The 22,378-nt window shown below is 40.1% G+C and overlaps 3 long non-coding RNA genes across 3 annotated transcripts; 2 read left to right on the forward strand and 1 right to left on the reverse strand.

Annotated features, from left to right (window-relative positions):
* Positions 1-4,436: 4,436 nt before the first annotated feature.
* Positions 4,437-5,047, forward strand: LOC108132921 (uncharacterized). The gene is made up of 2 exons (XR_011442356.1): positions 4,437-4,801; positions 4,857-5,047. It is a non-coding gene; the product is annotated as an uncharacterized lncRNA (long non-coding RNA).
* Positions 4,529-8,085, reverse strand: LOC138926051 (uncharacterized). The gene is made up of 2 exons (XR_011442357.1): positions 6,916-8,085; positions 4,529-6,845 (listed from the first exon to the last, which is right to left on the reverse strand). It is a non-coding gene; the product is annotated as an uncharacterized lncRNA (long non-coding RNA).
* Positions 8,086-21,634: 13,549 nt separating this feature from the next.
* LOC138926080 (uncharacterized) lies at positions 21,635-22,038 on the forward strand. The gene is made up of 2 exons (XR_011442423.1): positions 21,635-21,748; positions 21,805-22,038. It is a non-coding gene; the product is annotated as an uncharacterized lncRNA (long non-coding RNA).
* The last annotated feature ends 340 nt before the right edge of the window (positions 22,039-22,378 follow it).

Below are 22,378 nucleotides of genomic sequence, written 5' to 3' on the forward strand. Positions count from 1 at the left end.
GGGCGGGGTCGTGGGCTGGCCACTTGTCCAGTTGGCCTACGAAGCGGTCGCATTACAATAAACTGTTATGGGTGGACTTTTAATGACCAGCTGGCTGCTGCTGTGGCAGCCGCCGCTTGTCTTGCCTCCGCTTCTTGCTACGGCTGCTACTGTTGCACTTGGGCCACTTGGGCGTTGGTGGGCGTTCGAAAAAAGGGGGCGTGTTAATGGTTATCGCTGTTGTTGTTGCGGTTGGCCAGCATTAGTTACAAAATGTCGTTAGCCAAATTATTTGCCATGTTGGCGGAAAAATTTTTATGGTTTTATCGGTGAGGGGGGGGAGAACTGCAGGAGTCCTGCCCTGGGGGTGAGAGATGTCCTTCGGAGCCTTGCACGACTAATTGCAGTTGAAATTTTGTTTTATGCGCACGCGGCACATTAAGTTTTATACGTTGTGTCCCATTGAAGCGACCTAGCGACGGGTGGGCGGAAATTTAACTAGCAAACTGTTAAGCCTTGTAATTAACTTAAGCCCAGTTACATTCACAGGAAATATGGCATTAGGAAAGTGGCCGAAAAGTAGGCAAAATCTTATCACACAAATTTTTATGAGGCATTAAGATGAGATGGGAGTTGGCCCTCCCACAACTTGTTTGTAAAGTTTTTAAAGGAGATATGCTTTGAATAAATTAAAATTCCACTTATTAATTATGCTTGTTGGTTTTGGTTTATTTTTACCGCCTCGAATGCAAAATCTTCCCTCTACGATTTTTGATTGTACATTCACCATTCGGTTGGGTTTTGTAAGCCAAGAGCTTTAAATATTTAACCGCTCCTGCATGCGGCTTCCATTTCAGCTCCAGTTTCGAGCCTTTATTGCCGGCGTTCCTGGATGCCAACAAACCGCATGCTGTTGTAGATTAAGCCACAAGACTTTGCTGGGAAATTCACTCCAATAACATCGCACATGCACATGCAGAACCCCGGCGAGGAGTCTGGGCCAGGCTCTATTTATAGTTTGATGTTGGGTTTTATTTGCAGTGTTCTGTTCTGTTCTGTTCTGCTTTTTTTTTGTGTGTTCGTTGTGCCTTCTGTGTACCTCGATTAAAGCGAAAAGGTCTGACTGTGTACTGTGTGTGTTTTGACTGGAATTTATATTATTGCATGCCAGAGACTGAAGTTAACCCGGCCCCGAATTTACCCACTTCCCCCCCCAATTTGTCGGTGGCAGCTATTGTGTTTTGGGGCAGCGAACAAATCACAACCCCATGTTGTATTGGTTTTTTATTGATATTTGCGGCTTACAATTGTTGCGCTTTGGCTGTCTGTACGGTTAGCTTTCGAATTTGTTGAGAACACTCTTTTTTTGGCCTTGTTCAAATTTCAGTTTTGCCTTCTGACCATCTGCCGGCCTTCAGCTTATTTATGGGCTCGGCCCGAAAGTTGCTCAATTAAGACCAGCTCACCTGTCAGGACCGCAGTCTGTAAATGCACTGAAAAATCAGGAAGGAGTAATGTAATGGAATGGAGGCTAGCCCTCAGATTTCTGACATTCTGCAACAAAACCTCTTACCAAAATGTTCAATCGATATTTTAATATTTTTTACAAAAATCATATATGAAGTATTTTCATATATATATATAAATCATTTTTGAAGTATAAGTAGTAAAATCATATCCGTCCAGCGTACGGATGAGAGCCAGGAATAACGTGATGGCATCCGATTTTTTGCCAGCTTAAAAACTCATTCATCAATTAAATCGACACATTCATCAAAACAATTTGCCCCATGTTGATGTCAACATGGTTTCACTGTGGCGACATCAATCGAGGACGTGTGGAGTGTCCCCTGTATTGGGAGGATATGACACATATGAAACGGCCTTCTGACTTTTTGGCATTTCATGCGGATTATGAAAGCATATGAATGTCAAAGGGAAGGCTTGTTGAATTGGAAGTTGTTTGATTTTTCTTTAAATTCTGTTGGTTGGATTGGTTGGATGGATTTGTTTCTGTAATTGTATCATGATTCTATCCTATGGATATATGACACATATGAAACGGCCTTCTGACTTTTTGGCATTTCATTAGTCTGCATGCGGATTATTATTTTATTTTTATTTTTTTTGTAATAGCAGGGTAACGTTTATTTAAAACTATCCATTAGGGACAACCATTAAATTTTATCACATAAACTTCACTTATAGATAATTTTAAATGTTAAAATGGTGGAAATAAATTAGAGTAGTAAGGGGAGGTCCAGCGGGTGGGTCCTTTTTAGTCTTCTGGGCTGCTCGCTGTTGCCCAGCAGGGAGCTGGCCAACAGGTTCGGGTGATTATGAAGCCTCTGCATGTAACGTGCGCTGCTTCTTTGTATCTCGTCCTTGACCCAAGGGAAATTGAGAACCTCGTGGATGGTGCGATTGTCATGATAGACGTGGGCCCCAGTGGCGATTCGAAGGGCTCTATTTTCGAAAGCTTGTATAGTTCGGACATTCGTCTTGCTCGCAGTGCCCCAGAGCTATTATGGCCTTGTAAATGAGGAGTATAGTGGAAGTTCTCAGCTTCGATCTCCTACCTATAAGCCAGTAGAAGGATCGAAGTCTTTGATCAGCCTTGTTTCCTCTTCTAAATCAGGTGGGGCTTCCAGGTGAGCCTCCTCCTTTCTTTGGTGTGTTTGGAAATTTTCTTTACATAATTAAATCCACATTATTCACAGGGAACATTTAAACAAAACTTAAAAATGTGTAACAAATCAATTTTTCTTACGAAAAAGTATAAAAAACAAGTCAGTTCTTAAATATTTCATATTGTATCAAGATTTCAAGAAGTACACTTCGAAAATGAAACGCTTTCTTGACTTTCCTATTTGGCTGTTCATATTAGCCATAACTCACGCGTTTTGTAGACCAGGAATGATTCATTGCCCTTCTACTAAGCTTCCCTTTGGCGTTGGGGAAGGCATAATTTCTTAAAAGAATTATAAAAACAATCATTTAATAAAGCACCATGTCCTACTCCACTTGCTTTGCTGTGCTTGTATATTTTTCTTACATATTTAAATCCGCATTATTCACAGGGAATCGTTAAACAAAATTAAAAATGAAATGGATTATGAAAGCATATGAATGTCAAAGGGCAGGCTTGTTGAAATGGAAGTTGTTTGATTTTTCATTAAAATTCGTATCTCTACTGAGATTGGTTGGATTGATTGGTTTCTGTAAAAGGGTTCGTGTTTAGTGTATCTTAAAGTTACAAGAGTGTACGCCATGCAAGAAGTTCCATTAACCAGGAAGGTATCATTTTTCATTCCGGAAGGCAGTGGCTTATAGGTTCCGTGTTTTGGACAAAGAAAAACTCTTCCTATTCCTGCTTTGTGTAATATTTTTTTTTGTTGTTTCTTGGGGATCCTTAAGGACTTCACACTTAATTGCTTTTTTCACGCCTCTTCCGCCACCCGAAAGGAATATTTAATACAGCCTGACGTTCCAGAATTGACGAGAGGCCACTGACAGCAGCTGTCAGCTCAGTTTGTATTCACGGCGAAGACAGCGACCAAACCACCCAGCCGCCCAAAAAACCACCCACTATGCCATCCCCCATCCCCCATACCCCATCACGTCCATGGCCTGCAAATTGCTCATTTCAAGGCTAATTTGTTAGCATATATAGACGCGAAGTGACGACAGAGGCAGTTGGGGGTCTACAGGACACGAAATAGTAGTGGGTATAGGTTGTGGCTCAAAGTTTAAATAAATGTTTGATCAAGACACTACGTCTATGTTTCTATGCTAGCATAGCTTTTCTAGCTTTAATCAATTTTTTTTTTAATTTTTTTGTATGTAACTAACTAATTTTTCTCTCTGCAGGTAAAGACAGCGCATAACTTGTTCGCCAAGGTGGACTAGAATTTGTCAGGCAACAGATGCACGCCCTTCCCCTTTGCACTTAATTACAGCGCAGTGTCAGCCAAATAAATTTATTTACATAATTTTAATTAAACAAGCAAACGGAAACTGTCACCCCAAAAGTCAGCCTGTCTGTCAGGGTCAAGCATGTGTCTGTCTGACTGTCTATCAGTCTATGTGTCGCGACTTTAGAAGATCCATCCACCCACCCATCACCCATCCAGCAACACCTGAGGGTGAAGTTGTGGCATCTTTTTTCAGGGGTGGATCTGGTGCTGCCAATTCTGGTGTGCTTAACGATATAATTAGATTGTTTTGTGGATGGCGCTTTTTTGTTTCTTGCCCACCGACTGTGATTTTCAATATGCCACACGGGCAGGTGAATTAACTCTCCCCCGCCCCGAGATACCCATCTTTGCCGTCTGATGTTTCCTTTTTTTTGTTGTGTTGTTTGGCCTTGTGTTTGTGGAAGTTGCGGCAAATTGGGGTGACAAACCTCATTAATTACAAATGACTTCATTTCTTTTGTTCGGCAAAGCATTCTGGGGGAAGTCTCTGAGGTGTGAAGTACGAGGGCGGAGGGTGTGTGAGTATGTTGTGACAGCTGAGGGGCAAAAGGCAATGGATATTTTCCTTGGAAATGGTTGCCAATTATCATGGTGATGGTATGGAATAAAATCAGGAAAAATGTGTGGACTTTGGGGAATGCTTCAGGATAGAGATCCCAAGCTTTTACAATGGCTTTTAGCATCATAAGGAAAAAAAAGGTGGCGGTGGAATTTCATTTAATTATTTTGACCACAACAACAGAGCCTGGTTGGCCTTGGAATCTCTTACCTCTGGCCTAATATTTCCAAGGAAGGCCATAATTCATTTTTCCCCAGAAAATCTAATTATCTCAAGGGTTAAATTGGTAAGCCTGTTTCTGGAAAAAATAACAATTAACCTTTTATTATATTGTTTTCAAGCCCGAAACCCGAAGCACTTCCAGCTCGTTTATTTTAGTTTTTTCCTTTTTTTCTATTTTGAGGATTTGTGGCTGTGTGAAGGAGGAAGTTGTGGCAGAGGAGAGGAAGCCGCGGAAGGCTTTTAGCCAAAGTCCCAAGTTGCTTATAAATTGTTCTATGGCCGCCAAATACATTGCAAAATGTGACAAATATGCATTTGGCAACAATAAATTTTACGACCGCAGTCGCCGCCGAAAATATTTCACACACAGCCTCATAGTCTGGAGTTGTGGAAACAAAGTTTTGGCGGTGCGGGCCAGGCCAAAAGGGGGGGCGGTGAATGGGGTTAGAGGAGATGAGGTTTCCGGCTAGGGAATAACTCCATATCCATATAAATATAAATTAGCATATTTTGCGGCGCCAGAGCGACGCCAAGTGCAATTCCTCGCCATGGCCAATTGTAATTAAATTGTCGCGAGGCCGGAAAAGCACACACACATCCCATCCATGCGCGTGAATAAATATAATTGCTAGATTTTATTGCTTCATTGTTTTTTTTTTGTAATTCAATTTGCCTGATTTATGCCGCCAGCTCAATCACAATTTGAAATGGCAAACGGCCAGGGTTCCGCTGATTTGTTGGCCTTGTTAACGCCAATTTATGGTCGGCATATTCTCGATGGCTGATTATTGCCAATTAGCTGCAATTGTGCCCCCTATCCCGGGCTCCTTAATCCCACGACTGCCTGCCTACTACCCCTTTCGCCAGTTGCATTCATCCCCAATTGGAGGGTTACAAATTGCAGGCATCAAAAAAATGAAAACCAACTAAAATTTGAGTGATTTTCCCACCAAAAAAAACTTTACAAACGACGCATGCGCTTCGGAAAACTATCTCAAATGGATAAAAAACAAAAGTCCTTGAGCGTTGGCTTATAGGATTCCACTCAAGAGCATTTACTCGGTTATGAGTTAAAGTTATGATGTTCGAGAATTATTTTAGACATTGTATTATTTAGTTTTGCTTTTTTTCTAATTTCTTACATAAACTGAAGCTTAACTTAAATTAGTTTAAGGCTTAACACTCATGACGTCTTCAGGGAGCAGAGAAGAATTAAGTACCCAAATGGCCTTTATGGCGAAGGTATCCTATTTTTTTTTTTACCATATAGTCAAAAGTTCACAATATATAGAAAGTGTGTCGTAATGAAAATTTTTTATGGACATGCTTGATTGTATCTTACGTAATTTTTGTACAATTTTATGTACAATGCACGTAAATAATTATGTATGTATGTGATTGGATGAATTTTGAAAAGGAAAGATACTTTTTTCCACATTTTAAGTTCATATTTTTTGATATTTTGCAAATGATTCTAAAACAAAGTACTTTTTGGCAAAATCCAAAAATTTATTGAACTTTTTATCAAATATTTTAGCTAAAACGCAATTGATTTAAAAACGGAATACCATATATGAATCACAGCTTAAATGCTTTTAATATAACATCAAATAATAAACAAAAATCCCAAAAAAAATTTTTTTCAAAATTTTAGCGGAAATTATGATGTTACCCCTTTGAAAAATTGCGAAAAATCGGTAAAAATTTTAGTTTCCAGGTTTTTATGGAAAAAGATGCTACTCTGAGTTCTGAAATCGGGAATGTATAACATTTGTGGATCAAACAAGTATTAGCCAAGTTATGAGTATTTCAATCAAAATAAGTCCAAAATTGGAAACATTTTTCACTTGGCCAAAATCCAAACTTTTGATGTACATTTTTGTGAATATTTCGGCTTTTACTTAAGCTACCTCAAAACGAAATACCATTTATAAATCAGGACTCTAACCGCTTGTAATCTGCATCAAAACATAAAAAAAATAATAAAACAAAAATTTTGGTCAAATTTTGGCTAAAATCATGATGTTAACGCCCCTTTGAAAAATTGCGAAAAATGGATCCATTTTTTTGTTGCCAGGTTTTGATTGGGAAAGATTCTACTCAAAGATCTAAGATCGGGAAGGTATAACATTTATGAATCTGCCAAGTATTAGCCAAGTTATGGATATTTTTGCATACCCAAAATTGTAAAATTGGGAAAATATTTTTTGTCCCAATTTTTGTCTCAAATTTTGTTTTGTGGGGATTGTAGGCGATGATCGCGAGGTACTTATCCATACTCAGACATCAGGATAGTTTGATGTCATCCAGATGTTTCCGTGTGTTATTTTTGTTAAATCTTAAGTCAATAATTCTAATGCAATTCTAATCAACTTCAAGGTCAAATCTCAGATCAACCGAGAAAATCCATTCGCTATTCAAATTTAAGCTAAATTTAAATTTAGAAGCTATAAAAAGCTCATTTTACACATAAATTCAACCAAAGTTGATCATGAAGCTGTCTGTTTTTAATTTCGGCGTTATTGCCCTCTTATTTGCTCTTGCTGAAGCCCAACCCAAAAACGTACCTCCTAGTTATGGAAAATAATCTAGGGAACAATAGGCATAGATTATAACGATTTTCCGAGAATATAAATATACATACATGTGTATATTTAAATAAATGTAACAAAATAATAAATTGTGCTTCTTTCTTTTTTTGTGCAATCAAAAAGTTAAATATTTTTTCTGTAGTTAGGATAAAAAATTATTTAAAGACGAATCTCACATAAACCCAGACTTCTAAAGTTTCATTATTTTGTAACAAATCTTTTAGTTTAAACTCAGTTCCTTATAGTTTATGGGCATAAAACCGGTAACCACTATTTTGAAGTATTGCAATGAAAGAACTATATTTCAAAGCAAGTTTTTCTACTAGTCCCAGATTAATATCTATTCCAAGTTAAAAACTTCTTAAAAATTCAAAAATAAATCTTTGGTCCTTATGCTTGTGTTTTTATTTAATTACAACAGTTAGAAAATTTATTTCAGTTAGTTAATTTTTTATAACTTTTTTGTTTAGCCATTAATTTTAATTTTGTTTTCATTTTTATTTTTGTTTCCGCCACCTCCACCGCCACCGCCACTGGGACTGGGGCTGCCACCTCCACCGCCACCTCCAGAAGCTACAGCAGGACTACCTGCAGGTGAAGAGGCAGGACTCTCTTCTTGAGGACTGGCAGATACAAGGATTACTCCCAAAAGGACCAGGAAGAAAACTTTTAGTTTCATCTTGTAGGTTATTTCAGTTAAATTTCAAAACTAACAAAATGTGACATCTGGGGAAGTCTATTTATACCCCGAAATCAGACGTGATGGTCACAGTTTTTCGATAACTATTTGTCACAGATACGGTTTTAATTTAACCTTAAAATTAATATTTGTATTGGATATTATATGGTTATGGAATATCTATAGCTTCGTTTTATTGTTTAAATTAATATAATTTAATAATTATGGTAATACTTGATTGAATCTTAACATATATTATCATCATATTTAGGGATTATACATATTAAAAGTTTTTGTTAGACTGAGATATTTTATTAGTCCCTTGAAATAGTCCTTTAATTAGTGGTTTTCCTTTAACTTACTCTCCGAGAGCATAACAAAATCGTTAGGATGCTACAAGCAATAAAATAAAAAGCAAAACGCAATTAAAATTATTTCAGACGGCGAGATCGAGACACATGCAGTGCGGCGAATGTTTTGCGTAATTGCAAAGCTAAGCTGCGATGCCTTGGGGTTTTCCTTCGCCGCCGGACACAGCTGGCGTGCGAAAAGTGCCAAGCGGACTTAACAATGCGTTACATTATTGTCCTCCCACTTTCAGAGTCCGAGGCAAAAACATTAAAAATCCATTGCACAAAGCTAGACAAATAGACGCACACAGAGTCGTGTTGGGGGTCGAGCAGACAGACAGACAGTCGGCTGGATATACTAGTATATATATAGTAGCATATATATAGTCGTATATCAGGCTCTCTACTCTGGTCCGAGTGGCTTGCTTAATTAATAAATTGATTGGATTGTTTTCGCAGCAAGGGGTTGCCTGTTTTTTTTCCCAATAGTTTTTGTTTTATTTTCAGGGTCAGGGGTCGAGTGTTTCTCGATTTAATCGCATTTTCTTGTAAATCTTGAATGAGAGCTCCCCTGAACGTCTATCTGGTCTTGGCTTTTGTTTTAATCAGGACTCTGTTTCCCAGTTGAGCTTAATATAATAAATTAATATGCTAACCAAATCAACACTTTGAAGGATGTTTTTGCCTCAGCCAGTTTGCAGCTCGCATTTCAAAAGTAGAGTCTGTCCTTTGACCTTTTTTTTTTTTGGTGGACTGTTAACTGCTATTAAGCTAGCCACAAGTTGCTACGCGACAGGCTAACACAACCTCACAGTCCCAGGCACAGACACATGGGAGTATCCTGCCTTGTTATTACAGCCAACAATTCAACAGTTATCCTTTGGCTTTTCCCCCGCCCTCCCCCTTTTTTTACGAGCGCCACTTGAACCCGTTTATTTTGCATGTGTTTGCTGGTCTCGTTCTCGTCCTGGTTTTTCCTTTTTTTTTGTTTTTTTTTTGTGTTTGGTGGCAAACACATTTCACATGTCGCCATCGTCGTTCTGCGCACTCATTTCCGCTTCCTGTTTTGTGGCCAAAACTTCAGAGCCACAAAAAAGGTTTGTCTATCCGGGGCGCCCCCTTCATTTCCCCCCCACACTTCCCATTTCTTGCCCTGTTTTTAGTACAATTTTCATTTGTACGCCACGGCCTCGTAAATCATGCGCTGACATGGCTAGCAAAATTGTCGCTGCAGTTCATAATAAAAAGATAAGAAAAAGGCAAAAAACAGCGAGAAATTCTACGGCATTGGAATTTCAACTGGAAAATATCTTTCGCATTGTGTCCGGATCCCCTGTATCCTGGTGCTAGAGAGGGGTCAAATAAAATTAATAAACTCAAGTGAAGGCAGCTGGTTGGATGGATAAACATTTCTGGCAACCTCAAGTGTAATTGAGTTTAACAATGGTTGGAATAAGCTGATAAATAGAATTCCCCTACATATTCCTATCAGATCTCTTGAATTTTTGGCTTTAATTATGTGTTGCGACACCGGGCGGCATGTTCAGCTTGCCCCCCCAGACACTGGGCTTGGCTTTATCCTGTCGGCGGAGTCGTCCGACGGTCGGAGTCGGCGGTGCGAAGTCCACACTAATTAATCCCTTTACGACTGAAACCTATCAAAACACAAGCTTAACTTTTCCAATAAAAATAACGACGACACCGCCACATAAACGAGAAAAAAACAGCAACGAGATGCGACCGGGAAAACCGCAAAAAGCAGAAAGCATAAGGAATCTGCTAACTTCCTATGACCAGGAGCTAAAAAAGCACTTGAAGAAATATAATCAAACTTTAAAATTATATATATTATTTATTAAAATTAGAACAGGTCCTAAGGCTTTATATTAAGGTAGATTATATGGCCAGAAAATATTATAATTTTCTAAAATTTTATCAATCTTGGTTATAATTTTTGTCCAAGTGCTGTTGACACTCAAATACCGAAAGAGCAGCCAACTCGAAAGTCCCTTACCATCTCCAACAGCAGCTAGTACAAGTCCCTGTCCGTGTGTCCTGGCGTCCTGCCCGGCTCAAAATGCAGCAAAAGTTGGCGCACTAATTACCAAGGATTAGTTTCATATTTGTTTGTCAACAGCGGCCAAAGCAGTCTGTGTTGGCCCGGGGTATGGGCCACTGCAACTCGAGCAGCTGCTTGTGGCTAAAACCACAAAAAAAGCGGCTAGCTCGAGAGGGAGGAATCCGGGGCAGGAATCCGGCGAGTGTCCTGTCCGACAAGTTGGCAAGATTATTTATGAGCTCGACTTTGGCCGAGGGAAAGTCGTGGAAAAAAAAGTGTAAGAGAAAAACGTTTAGCTGCCTTCGTATTCATAATGAAATTAAGTCGATTGAATGCTCTGATTATATTCAAAGCAACAAAAACCAGAAAAGGGCCAACAATGCGTGAGTCCTTTGTGGGCAGAGAAAAATAATTCAACGACAAAAAACACAAACTGAACTGTGGATACTCTTTTTACTAGTCCGACTTAATACTTTCTCTCTTTCGATGTAAAAACCTTTAAGTTTACTGCATTGATAAATCATAAATAGGACTATAACACAAACATCATAGCCGACACACAGGACCTGCTCTTTGGCATGTTTATTATGCAGGGAAAAACTTATTACCCGGCCGTTCGGAGTACGGACACATAATCAGATTGCAGAATGCAAAGGGGCAACCCTTGACCAACTGCTCGGATTGGGGGTAAGGGGCAGGACCGAGGACCAAGGACCAAGCACCAACCACCCTCGAATCGCATGTCTCTAATGTGATTGACCCTTACGCCTCGTTGCCGGCATAATACTTGTGTTATCCCTGGCAGGAAAGTGCAGGAGCCCAGGACCTCGTCTCAGGCAGGACTTTGCCTTTGCTCCCATGTTGGTCATCGTCGGCTTCAATAAATTATCACGCCATATAAAGCAATTAATTCTGCAGCTACTCGGCACGAGGGTTGTTTGTGTAAACTTTTCCATATTATTTGCTTATATAGTATCGACGGGCTTCCTTTTTTTCACTTTTCCACGTCGTAGCAGTACGCCGCATTTTTCGGTTCGGATAAATAAGCTTTTAATAGGGTTTCTCACTGGCCTGTGTTAATTGATATTTCCAGCGCCATCGTCACTTTCTTCATAATTCGATTTTCGATGTAGTGCAAATTTTTCAATTATTTCCATAGCCCATGTATTTTTTAGTGTCCTCGTTTATGGGTCTGCAAAGTGGCTTGCAAATTACTTTCGCCTTCACTTTTAGGGGAATATCGGAGGGTTATGGCCTTGGTTATGGGTGCTGTCATGTAAGCGGTCAGCTTGTAAGCTTGATTGGCTTTTTCTTGCGGTTCTCGCCACTACTGCCACTGCAGTGTAACAATGTTTGCTGGAAAATTAAGTTTTGTGCTCTAGTTTGCAGGACATTTTTTGCTACAAGCTGGAAGATGTAGCGAAAGTTTAAGGACATTCTACAACTTTAAGCTAATTCAACTTTATACAAAAATATCTCTATCTAGTTTTCTATAACTCCCCAACCTCCCATCATATATTGCATTTTATCCTCATAGCCATCCAGATAGGATACATTATGTTCATATGTCCAGTGCCAAGCCATCAATTTTGGGCAGGACAACAAGGACAGCCGCGCCTTTGTTTAAATTTTGGCAAGACACAATAATTTTCCTACGCAATTCTGTCATTTGGAAGGAACGATGGCCGATGTCCTGCCAAAATAAAGGCGTGTTCCGGCGCTCCTTGGATAAGTTTTTGGGGAAAAACCCCCACGTCACGACCCCATAAATTATGCTTTCCAAATGCATTGCTGTAGGCGGGGCCCTGTAAGCCCCACGCCCCATAATTAGTGCATTAATAAAGACAAAATAGAGAGAGAGAGAGACTGTCGGCAGATGGATAGACAATAGAATCGGATAGAATAGTTTTATTTATGTGATTTGCCGGCGCTGCAACGTCGGAGGCGATCCAATAAAATTGTCGAATCCGGCAAACGGCAAACGGCTTCTCGCTTGTTGTCGCAAACAACGCCATAATAATGTAATGAAATTTATGATGCGTATTTAATGTACTTCTCATCGCACAACACTGCGCGACAATAAACGACAATCCTTCGGTCCGGTCCGAGGGTTGGACAAGGACTTTGTCTTGCCGCTATGACAGTTGGAGTGCACTTGGAAATATTTGAAATATAGCTTCTATTACTGCCACTAACCATATTTCCATCCATTAAAACTTGAGCATTCTTTTCCACTGTGTAAGACTCTGAGGCCAACACTTAACTGATTTCAAAATTATATTGGCGCGAATGTGGAGTGGATTGGTGGGCGAGCGAGTGTGTGTATGCGTATAATATGGCATATAATTTTATTGCTTATTGTTCTCGCTGGTCAAGGCAGTATGCCCCGCATGCCCCGCCACCTTGCAACGCCCTCAACACCCCCCTTGCAGGACACAGCAATCAGCCCCCGACCCTTGTAATTTGTGCGTTTGTGCGTGATGAGAGGCCGCTAGGATTGCAAAGCGAGACGACAGGGTAAATATTTGTCCTGGCCAAACGTTAGTTGCGGCAATCTGGACACATATCTAGACACACAATGGGTGGCCGGTTCCCGTTCCTTGTTTGTTTAGTTTTCATAGAGTTTTATTGTCTCAACGCAATGCATTTATTGGAAAAACGATGGCGAAATTGATTGCCTTCAACCGTCACGGTTTGTGGCTGGTGTTTAATAAATTATTCCCCACAAAAAAAACACACACACCACCCCTTTAATCATATTAATTACTTAATCACTAGGTTTATATTTGGGCAAAAAATAAGTTCGGAGAAGCATAAACCCCTTGTGACGATGACTCATCTTTATCCACCATCCAGAAACATTTTTATGTCTTATGACAACATCAGAGACAGAGTTCAAGTCGCCTATCTTGGCCAAGACCATAAAAAGACAATCCACGCAAATAGACAAGTTAATTTCGGTAACTAATTTGGCAACAGCTAAAGGCCAACACACGCCTAAATCGTAAAATAAAATCAGATCCGAATGGAGGCGACTTGGAGCTGCTTTGACGTTGGACTGACACGTGATATCAATTTCTGGTTTCGTCCTTGTCGATGATTCAACCGAATCACAAAGGACCCAGCTGACGATGAGGTGCAAAATTGTGTGTGGGCCAAGGAATATGCGTCAAGAACCCATTCCTGTTGCTCCTTTTTTTTATTTTCGCCTGCGCACTTCCGCAATAATTTTTATCGCATTTATTTCTCTTTCGCTCTTTGAGAAAAATTTTTACTACCGCCATGCCTGCCTTGCCCGGCCACATTTCACTTTGATGGTGGCGAGGTGGTGCTCCGTGCTCCGTGTTCGGTGCCCGGGTGGGTCGGTTTGACTAGGCGCCACTTGAACTATGAAAATTTGTCCCGCCTTGCTGGCGCCGTGTTTATCGATCGCGCATGGAAAACACTTTTGCCATTTGCTTTATCTGCCAGCAAACATTGCCCGGCAGTAGCTGCCAGTGTTAAAGGGGTGGAGTGTATAGGAGGGCTGAGAAGGACAGAGGACTTCGGACTTGGTTCGTTGGTCTTGGTCCCATTTCCATTCCCTGACTGGCCTGACTTCTTCACATCCACAATTTCGTTTGGCGCATTTTCGCTTTCCCTCGTCGCGTGGTGCGTTCATAAATATTCCGTTTTTGCTTTGCTTTTCACGTACGACTCTCTCTCTTTGGAGGTCTGGTTGGAGGTTGGCTGTGTGTGTTTTCTGTATTTTAAGTGTATTTCTGTTTTTGCAGCAATTTCAGTTTTTATTCCCGTAATTTATATGCCCCCCACTTATTGGGGTAGGTTTGGGTAAACGTTTTCCTGGAAGTGAAACCAAAAAATACAAAAAAAAAAAAACAAGTTGAAAGAATTACCCTGGTAGCAGAGGGTCTAAAGTTATCAGAGGTTGCCACTAAGTTGCAATTACCACTAGCAATATTGTGGGTTGTGCATATGGCGGCAAACTTTCGAAATCGACTTTACATTAGAGACCAATTATCGTGGCATTAACTTGGCTAGCACTACGACAGCGAAAGGGTATAAGGGTTGGTAATAAACAACGAACCATCTATTATTATAACCAAATCTAGTAAACAAATCTTGGCAAACTTTAATGAAATTCGTTACTTAAACATTAAACACATAAAACAATTTAATATTTCCAGCATTTTTCAACCCCTACTCAGCCTTTGAACCTCTAAGCCACACCCTTAACAGATGCTTTTCAAGTGACCCTCATAATTTACAAAAACATTTCATTTTAAAAATTAATTTCAAACATTGCCCCCAAATGGAAAATTTATTTAATTGATGATTTACGTTGCCAGTCACGAGCTGGAACCCTTTTCTCTAATGAGGACAGTTGTTGTGGGCAAGTGTTAACACGGAAGGTCCCACCCATTCCGCCTACGCCCTCTTAAAATGAAGAAGCGCTGCTAATCAAATGTTAAAGAAGGATACCCAGGAAAGGGAGCCTTTCCACGTCTGTGGGGACCTTTTTGGCTGGAGATCTCTTAAATATTTAAGTGGGTAGACCTTTTTTTGTTTGAGCAGTAAGTAAGGAGGATATTCAGACAGAATTGAAGCACTTCCTGCTGCATTAAGAAATTTGCATGCAACTTTTTTGCTGCAGTTTTGGTGGCTGCCTTTATTTTTCCACCTGTCGCGTAAAATTTCACACAGGAGCATAAATTTTAGCCTGACGGCAACCGCACCGCTGGGAGGAGGCGGCTGTGGCGGCGCTCCGCCACCTGGCCACGCCCCACACCCCCTTCCAATTCCAGCCCCCAGAGCTCCGGTTGCAGGCGCTTTTCCCTCAGGCGACGCGCCGCATTTGACGCCACATAATTTTACTGTCGGTGGAACTTTTTGTTATCCGTTTGTTGTTTTTGTTTACCTCGGCTCCCTCTTACCCCTCCCCACCTTCGGGAAGCTTATTTTTTGGATCCGCCACACCCACCCCCGCCCACATTAGTCGCATTGGTGAAATTTATTTGGCGACAATAACAAAAGTTTTGCATACTTTTGGGCGGTTTCGGCGGCGTTTCATTTGCGATTTCGTTTTCGTTTTGTTGGCTAATTAAAAGTAAGTGCTGTCCCCACTTACCAGGTAAATACAGGTACAATTTTTTTAATTACTAAAATGGCCAACGAAAATATTGACAATTTAATTCTTAAAGGAAAGGAATCGATGTCTAAACTTTGCGAAAAAAACACACATTTTTTCGTTGGCTAAATTAATCACAGAAAGTGGGCAATTTTAAAGAACTATTTTGGAAAACTGCACACGTGTTCGTCGCCTGCGCCTTTGGCTCCTCTAGCCCCCTCAGCCCTCCAGCCACGCCCACTGGAGACGCCATTTTGCACGCGAACTTTGGCCGCAGTTTGACATTTTGCCGCAAGGAAAAAGCCACACGAAAGGAAAGAAAAACTTGAAAATAAAAAGGAGCGCGGCGAACATTTAAAACTTTCGCAGATTTAAATTGTCGCAGAGCCAGGACGAATGAAAGGAAAGGCTGCAGTTGACTTTGTCCACAGCCCCCATTCCCCCATCCTTCAAATGCAACTGCGACCTCAACTGAGAACTCAACTCGATGCGACTGTCAATTGCAAATGTCACACTGGAAAAGCTCTGAGGGAAAAACTGGAACTGAAAGTGGAGTCGGTCTTTCCGCTCGGCTGTCACTAATTCCCCCAGCTCGATTTGCATTTTTTGGTTACGGTTCGGGTTTGGTTTTAGGTTTGAGATTCGGGTTTGGGTTTGGGGTTTTCCTTTACCGTGTTGCACAAACACAGCGCAAGTTTTTCCTTTTTTTAGGTTCTGGACTGCGGCCATGTGCTGCGGCGGTTTTCCTAAATAAATTGAACATTTGCTAATATCTTGATCAAATGTCGCTGCTATACGGCTTGATAAATGGAAATTTTCTGTTGTCTGAAGGTTTTTCAGTTCTCTTGTTTTTCGGTGAAGCGTTTTGTGTTTTTTTTACATTCAAGGGCTTGTTTGATTGAGTGGGCGGTTGGCCATGTTTTCCCAGGGCCCTGACCAAATAAATAAACTCGCAATTGCCACTGGGAAATGTTATCGTTTTTTGTCTGATGAGCGGGAATAAAGAATTTTTTAGGTCATCTTTTAACATCAGTTTATCGGTTACCGGAAGTATAAAATAATTGCCAGATTTTGAGAAGCAATAATGCTACGCAAAGAATTTGGATCAGGAAGGTATACCAATTATAAATCTGAGAAGTATGAGCCAAATTATGAATATTTTTCCATTAAGAATATTAGTACAATTTCTACAAAGATTTTGATATTCAATATTTGGTCAAAATTTTTTCAAAATATAAACTAAACTTCGATCTGCATCAAAAGATGAAAAGAATCAAGCAATAAAAATTTTGGTTCAATTTTGGAAAAAATTATGATGTTACCCCTTTGAAAAATTACAAAAAATGGGTAAAAAATTTGGTTGCCAAGTTTTGATTGGAAATTAAGCTACTCAAAGATCTAAGATCGGGAAGGTATAACATTTCAGGATCTGTCAAGTTTTAACCCAGCTATGGACATTTTACCAAACCGAAAACTGGATAATTGGGTTAAAGTTCATAATATTTTTATTTGACCAAAATAAAAGATTTTGATATGGGTTAAAACAAAAATTTCGACAGTTTTACATCCGATCCAAAAACTAAATATCATTCAAAAACCAGGCTTGTATCCCTTTGGATCAGCAACAAAATTTAGGCAAAATCAAGCACATAAATTTTTGACCAATTTTTTTGTTAAAATCATGGTGTTTCCCCTTTGAAAAAAATGAGAAAAATGGGTCAGATTTTAGTTGGACAGGCTTTGATTGAGAATAAACATGCTTCAAAATACAATATCGGGAGGGTATAACACTTGAGGGTCTGAAAACTATTAATCAAGTTATGGACTTTTTTCCATTACAAAAATGACAAAATTAGAAAAATTGCAAATATAAAAAAAGTAGTTTATGAAACTAAGTCAAAAATGACTATTTTTGATAATAATAAAATTTAAGAGAAATAAAGTTTAAGTAAGTGTAATTTTCAAGATTCCATAGCGCCAAAGTTTTCCTTTTTCAAGCAACAAATTTACAAGACGAAAGCAACTAATAAGAAAGTACGTGCGAATAATTTTACAAATTAGACAAGAAGAAAGCAAGGAAGGACACACGACAGGAGGCGACACCGGCATGCTGGAGCTGAGGCGTGTAACTAGATATAGTTGCCGTAGTGCCTGAGCTACTCTTCGGGCCATAAAGCCCCCAAACTAACATGATAAGAGTGCAGGGACTCGTGTAGAAACCAGACACGCCTCAAACTTCGGTCCACAAACTGTTAAATTCAAACTGTAAACAAGAGGACTTGGCAACAACTATTTTGCGTGTCACAACAGTGGCTATCGTGAAACTCAAAGCGCTCAGAGCGGCGAGAGACTTCTCAAGGCGACGGCCACACGTCGTATACTTGATATCGGGTAGACGGTAAGCTGAGAGTTTCTACCAATTATAGTGGCCCAGGAAGATGTAGCCTCCTGATATGAAGTACGAATTTAATGCTAATTAAAGCTAGGGAGACATTGCATCACAATCCGAAAAAATTAAATATATATCCTTGGTATCATTCATTTGTCACGAGCCAGGATTCTAGAACCAAACAAAAAGCAATTAGCTAGCACAAATCCGAGGAAAAACAACAGGGAATCAACAGAAACAGATAGGGGCAGATGAGGCGGAGGGGAGAGGGGAGAGAAAAAAAAAGAAAAACAGAGCTACCCGGAAAAAGTCCAATAATAAATAAATAAAACTTAAAGCAACTCACATTAATGAGGCCGCTTGGCGCCACTTGGCATGACAAACATGTGGCGCACGTGGCCAGCAAACCCAACTTTGACTGCTCCCGGGTGTTGAATGCACAGAGCGAAAAGGATAATGAATACACTTATACATTGCCCGGCAGGGATGATTCTTTTTTGTGGCAGTGTACAAAGTGGGTGGTAGTCGGACTCCAGCACTAATTCCCTAACATGTCACGAATCATATTGAACATGCGGCTGTGCCAAATGATGATGAGCACTGGCCAATGATGAAAACAGAGCAGAGAAAAGCCAAGAAACAGGGTGAAACTGACACAACACATACTTACACCCTCGAAAATATATAAACATATAGATGGACAGACAGCCGGGCCAAGGAATTAAGCCAAGTGTTGTCTGTTTCCGGGGCAGGCTAACACTTAACTCATTTTCTACATGTGCCGCATACTAAGAGTGCACTGCCAATGCTCATTTTGGTTCGCTGGCAATTATAATTTGGATGTGCGGAAATTGTGTAATTTTTCACAAATTTTCTTGCATCATTCTGGTCTTCTGCAATCGCCCATTAATTATTATTTTGCTCGCACATTTCGCTGATTTATTGAGTGCCATCTGCGGACGGGGGACATGGTGATGGGGTGTGGATATTATTTTATTCGGTGCCTCAACAGCTGCAATCACTGCGGCCTACAAATCTCTGCCGCCTCTGTTGTCGGCAAACCAAAAAAATTAAATGCAAATTGCAAATGAAATTACATGCACTTCCACTTGAGAAGACAGCGGCGATGGCGTATAACCGAAAAATAAAAATTATTAAACAATCAACAGCTCAAACAGAAGCTGCGGCATACCTAGACGGGGAATCCCCGGCCCCCCACCCGGCGCCATTTAAAATTTTTATCCCCCGCCCCTGGGGGAGGTCTGACGCACATTAAAAGCCTGCAACATTCCGACCGCCATTAAGTCAAATGGATGAGCTTGTGTGTAATAAAATTTTTTATTATCATCTGTCGCTTGCGCTTGAAGCATCGAAATGAAAACCAAAAAAATACACAAATAATAAAGCCAGAAGAGAGTGGAAGATGGATGTCTAGGAGATATCATGGAAAATTGTAAATGCCCTGCAGGTGGAGCTTGGAAAATTATTTAATTACTTTCCTAAAATCAGACTCCCATTAAAATAATAGTCCAGAGATAGAAACTTGAAGCTGTTCTTGAAAAAAAAAAATCATTCTATTAAAATGAATCCAAAATTCAATTGATCCTTTAATCCTGTGAGGTCATTCATACCAGTATTGTCTTGTCTTGGTAAAAATTCACACAAAACATTACTGAACCCAAAAGGGAAAGAGAGGGATCTATAGACAATAGACAGAGAAAGAGAGACAGACAGGCTCAGGCATTCAGAAATGATGGCCACGATGGCCACAACAACCATTGAGGAATATCAGCAACAAACTTTCGAAAACCATTTTTTTCACTTTGTCTGCCAGCCAGGGAATATAAATATTTTTTTCACTTTTTTAGTTTTATGGCATTTCGAAAGTAGTGAGAGCCCCACTGCCAGAGTCCTGGCTGGCATTTTACACTCGAGTGGCGTGAAAATTCATTAAAAAATTGTGTTTAACATGCCAAACAACAAACACCAACAAAAAATATAAATATAAAACCCGCTTTTCAGATGTGCTGGGTGAAAAAAAACAAGGATGAAATTTTTGTGAAATTTTTTATTGCGGTCCAGCGAGGGCAAGAGGAATTTTTTGGGTCTCACGGATCTTTTGCATTAATGGCCGCACTTTTGGCGTACTTTTTGACATTTATTTGACGCATGGCAATGATGTTCATAAATCTTCTGCCGGCAAAATGCAATCCTCATTGCAGCACTAGTGGGCCTGGGCCATTTGCCCTCAAATTTCAATGCTCCCTGGCTGTGCTTCTTGACACAGCCACAAAGAAACAAGGCTTGTCACCGCCAGTTGTCTTCGAGTGAAGAGACCACCCAACCCAACCCTGTTATATGTGGAAAAACAATTTATGCCAAAGAAAAATATAGAATGGGAGCAAGACTGGGATGGTTGGGAACAAAGGAATGAGGCCTTGGTGACTTGTCAAACGAAGAAACGAATCCACCACCCCGAAAGCGAAATTCATTTGTTATGCAAGCTACATTTCCGTTTCCGGTTAACACAGTTAGCAGCACGACTCACAACCAATTGAATAAGCAGCCAGTACTAGAACAAATACTGCAACGTCAAGACGGAAAAGCAATTTGCATTTGTTCGCTGATTAATTACACCAGAGCTCCTCTAGGGGTACTTGATAAACGAAAAATACATTGGCAATGGGGATATTTTTAAAGCAAATACTCGTTAATATCATGTAACTGAAACAATAACATAAACCATGTAAGCCAAGACACCATTGTTTATACGATTACAAATCCGTTTTGTAGATTGTGTGAAATATATGCAAATTTTTTCGAAAGCGAAAAGTATTTCCAGCTTATTTGCATTTCTTCAACGAGCGTCGCATTGCGGTTGAAGGAAAACTCGAGCGGAAAAAGGTCGCTTGAAATGCATTTGGGTCCCAAACCCCACACAATATCATATACATATCACTAGCAGGTGTTGGGGGGTGAAACAATGGAAGTCAACCCACACGTTTTGCCCATAAATTTGCGCAAAACAAGTGTGTTGAGTATCTATCTATATTTAAGGATAATACTGTTTAAAGATGCTTCTATAATTAAAAACAAAACTGTTCTAATTAAAAAGCATTTTCATATAAAAATTCCCTAAACATTTCTCTAGTGTTTTTCTTTCAAGTGGCCAGCTTCATCACTGAAAGCCAAACATCAGCATTCAGCAATCGCACCCACCCTTTCAACATAACCACCTGCCCCACCCCAGCGGGTTTGCATGCTGCAGTGGCTGTCAAGTCAAGTTGCCCGCAACACGTTGCCCCTAATGATTTATTATCGCTCATGCTTGTGCTTATGAGTGCCGCACAATGATGTTGATGATAATAATAATAATGATGAGCAGCATGCGGAGACGAGGAGACAGGACGAGCACCTCGAGTGCGGGCATCCTTGCCGTTAATGTCTGTTCAGCTGCACTTGCTGTTCTGGCTTTCTGCATTTAAGCCATCACTAATTTATGCAGAGTCTCTTCTTGGCTTCTAAGCTGGAAATGCCAGCGTGCTAGTACATAGCATGTGAGTGTGTGGATCTTTCAATTGCTTTTCTATTTGCATTGGCATTAGATTCCATTCAATTAGGTAAGCCAACACTTGTGGAGCTTGGGATGAGAGATGAGATGCAAACGATTTGTTGTGCGTTGGTGTTATCTTAATAAATTAGCCTAGTTTGCAAATTAGAAATAATTATTAAGGACACTCAGCAAGCCATGAAGTTCTGTAAAGTTTGGGTGACATATTAATAAAAATTTTAAAAGTGTAAACACAAAAATTTATGTAAGTTACTAGAAAGTCTTTTTAAGATAAACATAAATGTAAGACCTTCTTTTCAGTGGAGTATATCAAAAAGTAAAAAAAAAATTCTACGTTTAAAAATGGCTGATCCAACCACAACCGCCGGACCATACCCGGAAAATGAAGAATTCTTCACTACTATCGCATCAGAAGCGGGGATAAACCCATCTATAGGACAAACTATAATTAGCTTGTTTATCTTCATTATAGTCACAGGCACACTCATAGTTAGATGGTTTAGATTAAATTATATGACTCTTTTGTAGAAAAAATGTTGTTGTTAAAAAATATAGGTTCTTGTTTTAGGGATACTTGATAGGTCTCTTGTGGAGTTATTGCTTCTCAAATTAAAAAAAGAGCAACAGCACTGGCAGTGGCAGACTTTTCTTCTTCAAATTAAAGGCAATCAAGCGTGGTCCTTCTGCCAGGACTTCTGCCGCCCCTCCTTTGCGTTTTCGGCCCTGGTCAGCACGGTTGGCATCTTCTGGCCGGCAATGAAGACATTTTGAATAGCACAACAGCAAGAGAAACAAAAACAAACAAGCGGAAACCAAATGCCAGCACTTGCCACTGCCCTCCAGTTTCTGGTTTTCCTTTCTCTATGGAGGTTCT

The sequence above is a fragment of the Drosophila bipectinata genome, chromosome 2R (genome assembly GCF_030179905.1).
Source record: "Drosophila bipectinata strain 14024-0381.07 chromosome 2R, DbipHiC1v2, whole genome shotgun sequence".
In the NCBI taxonomy this organism is placed as follows: Eukaryota; Metazoa; Arthropoda; class Insecta; order Diptera; family Drosophilidae; genus Drosophila; species Drosophila bipectinata.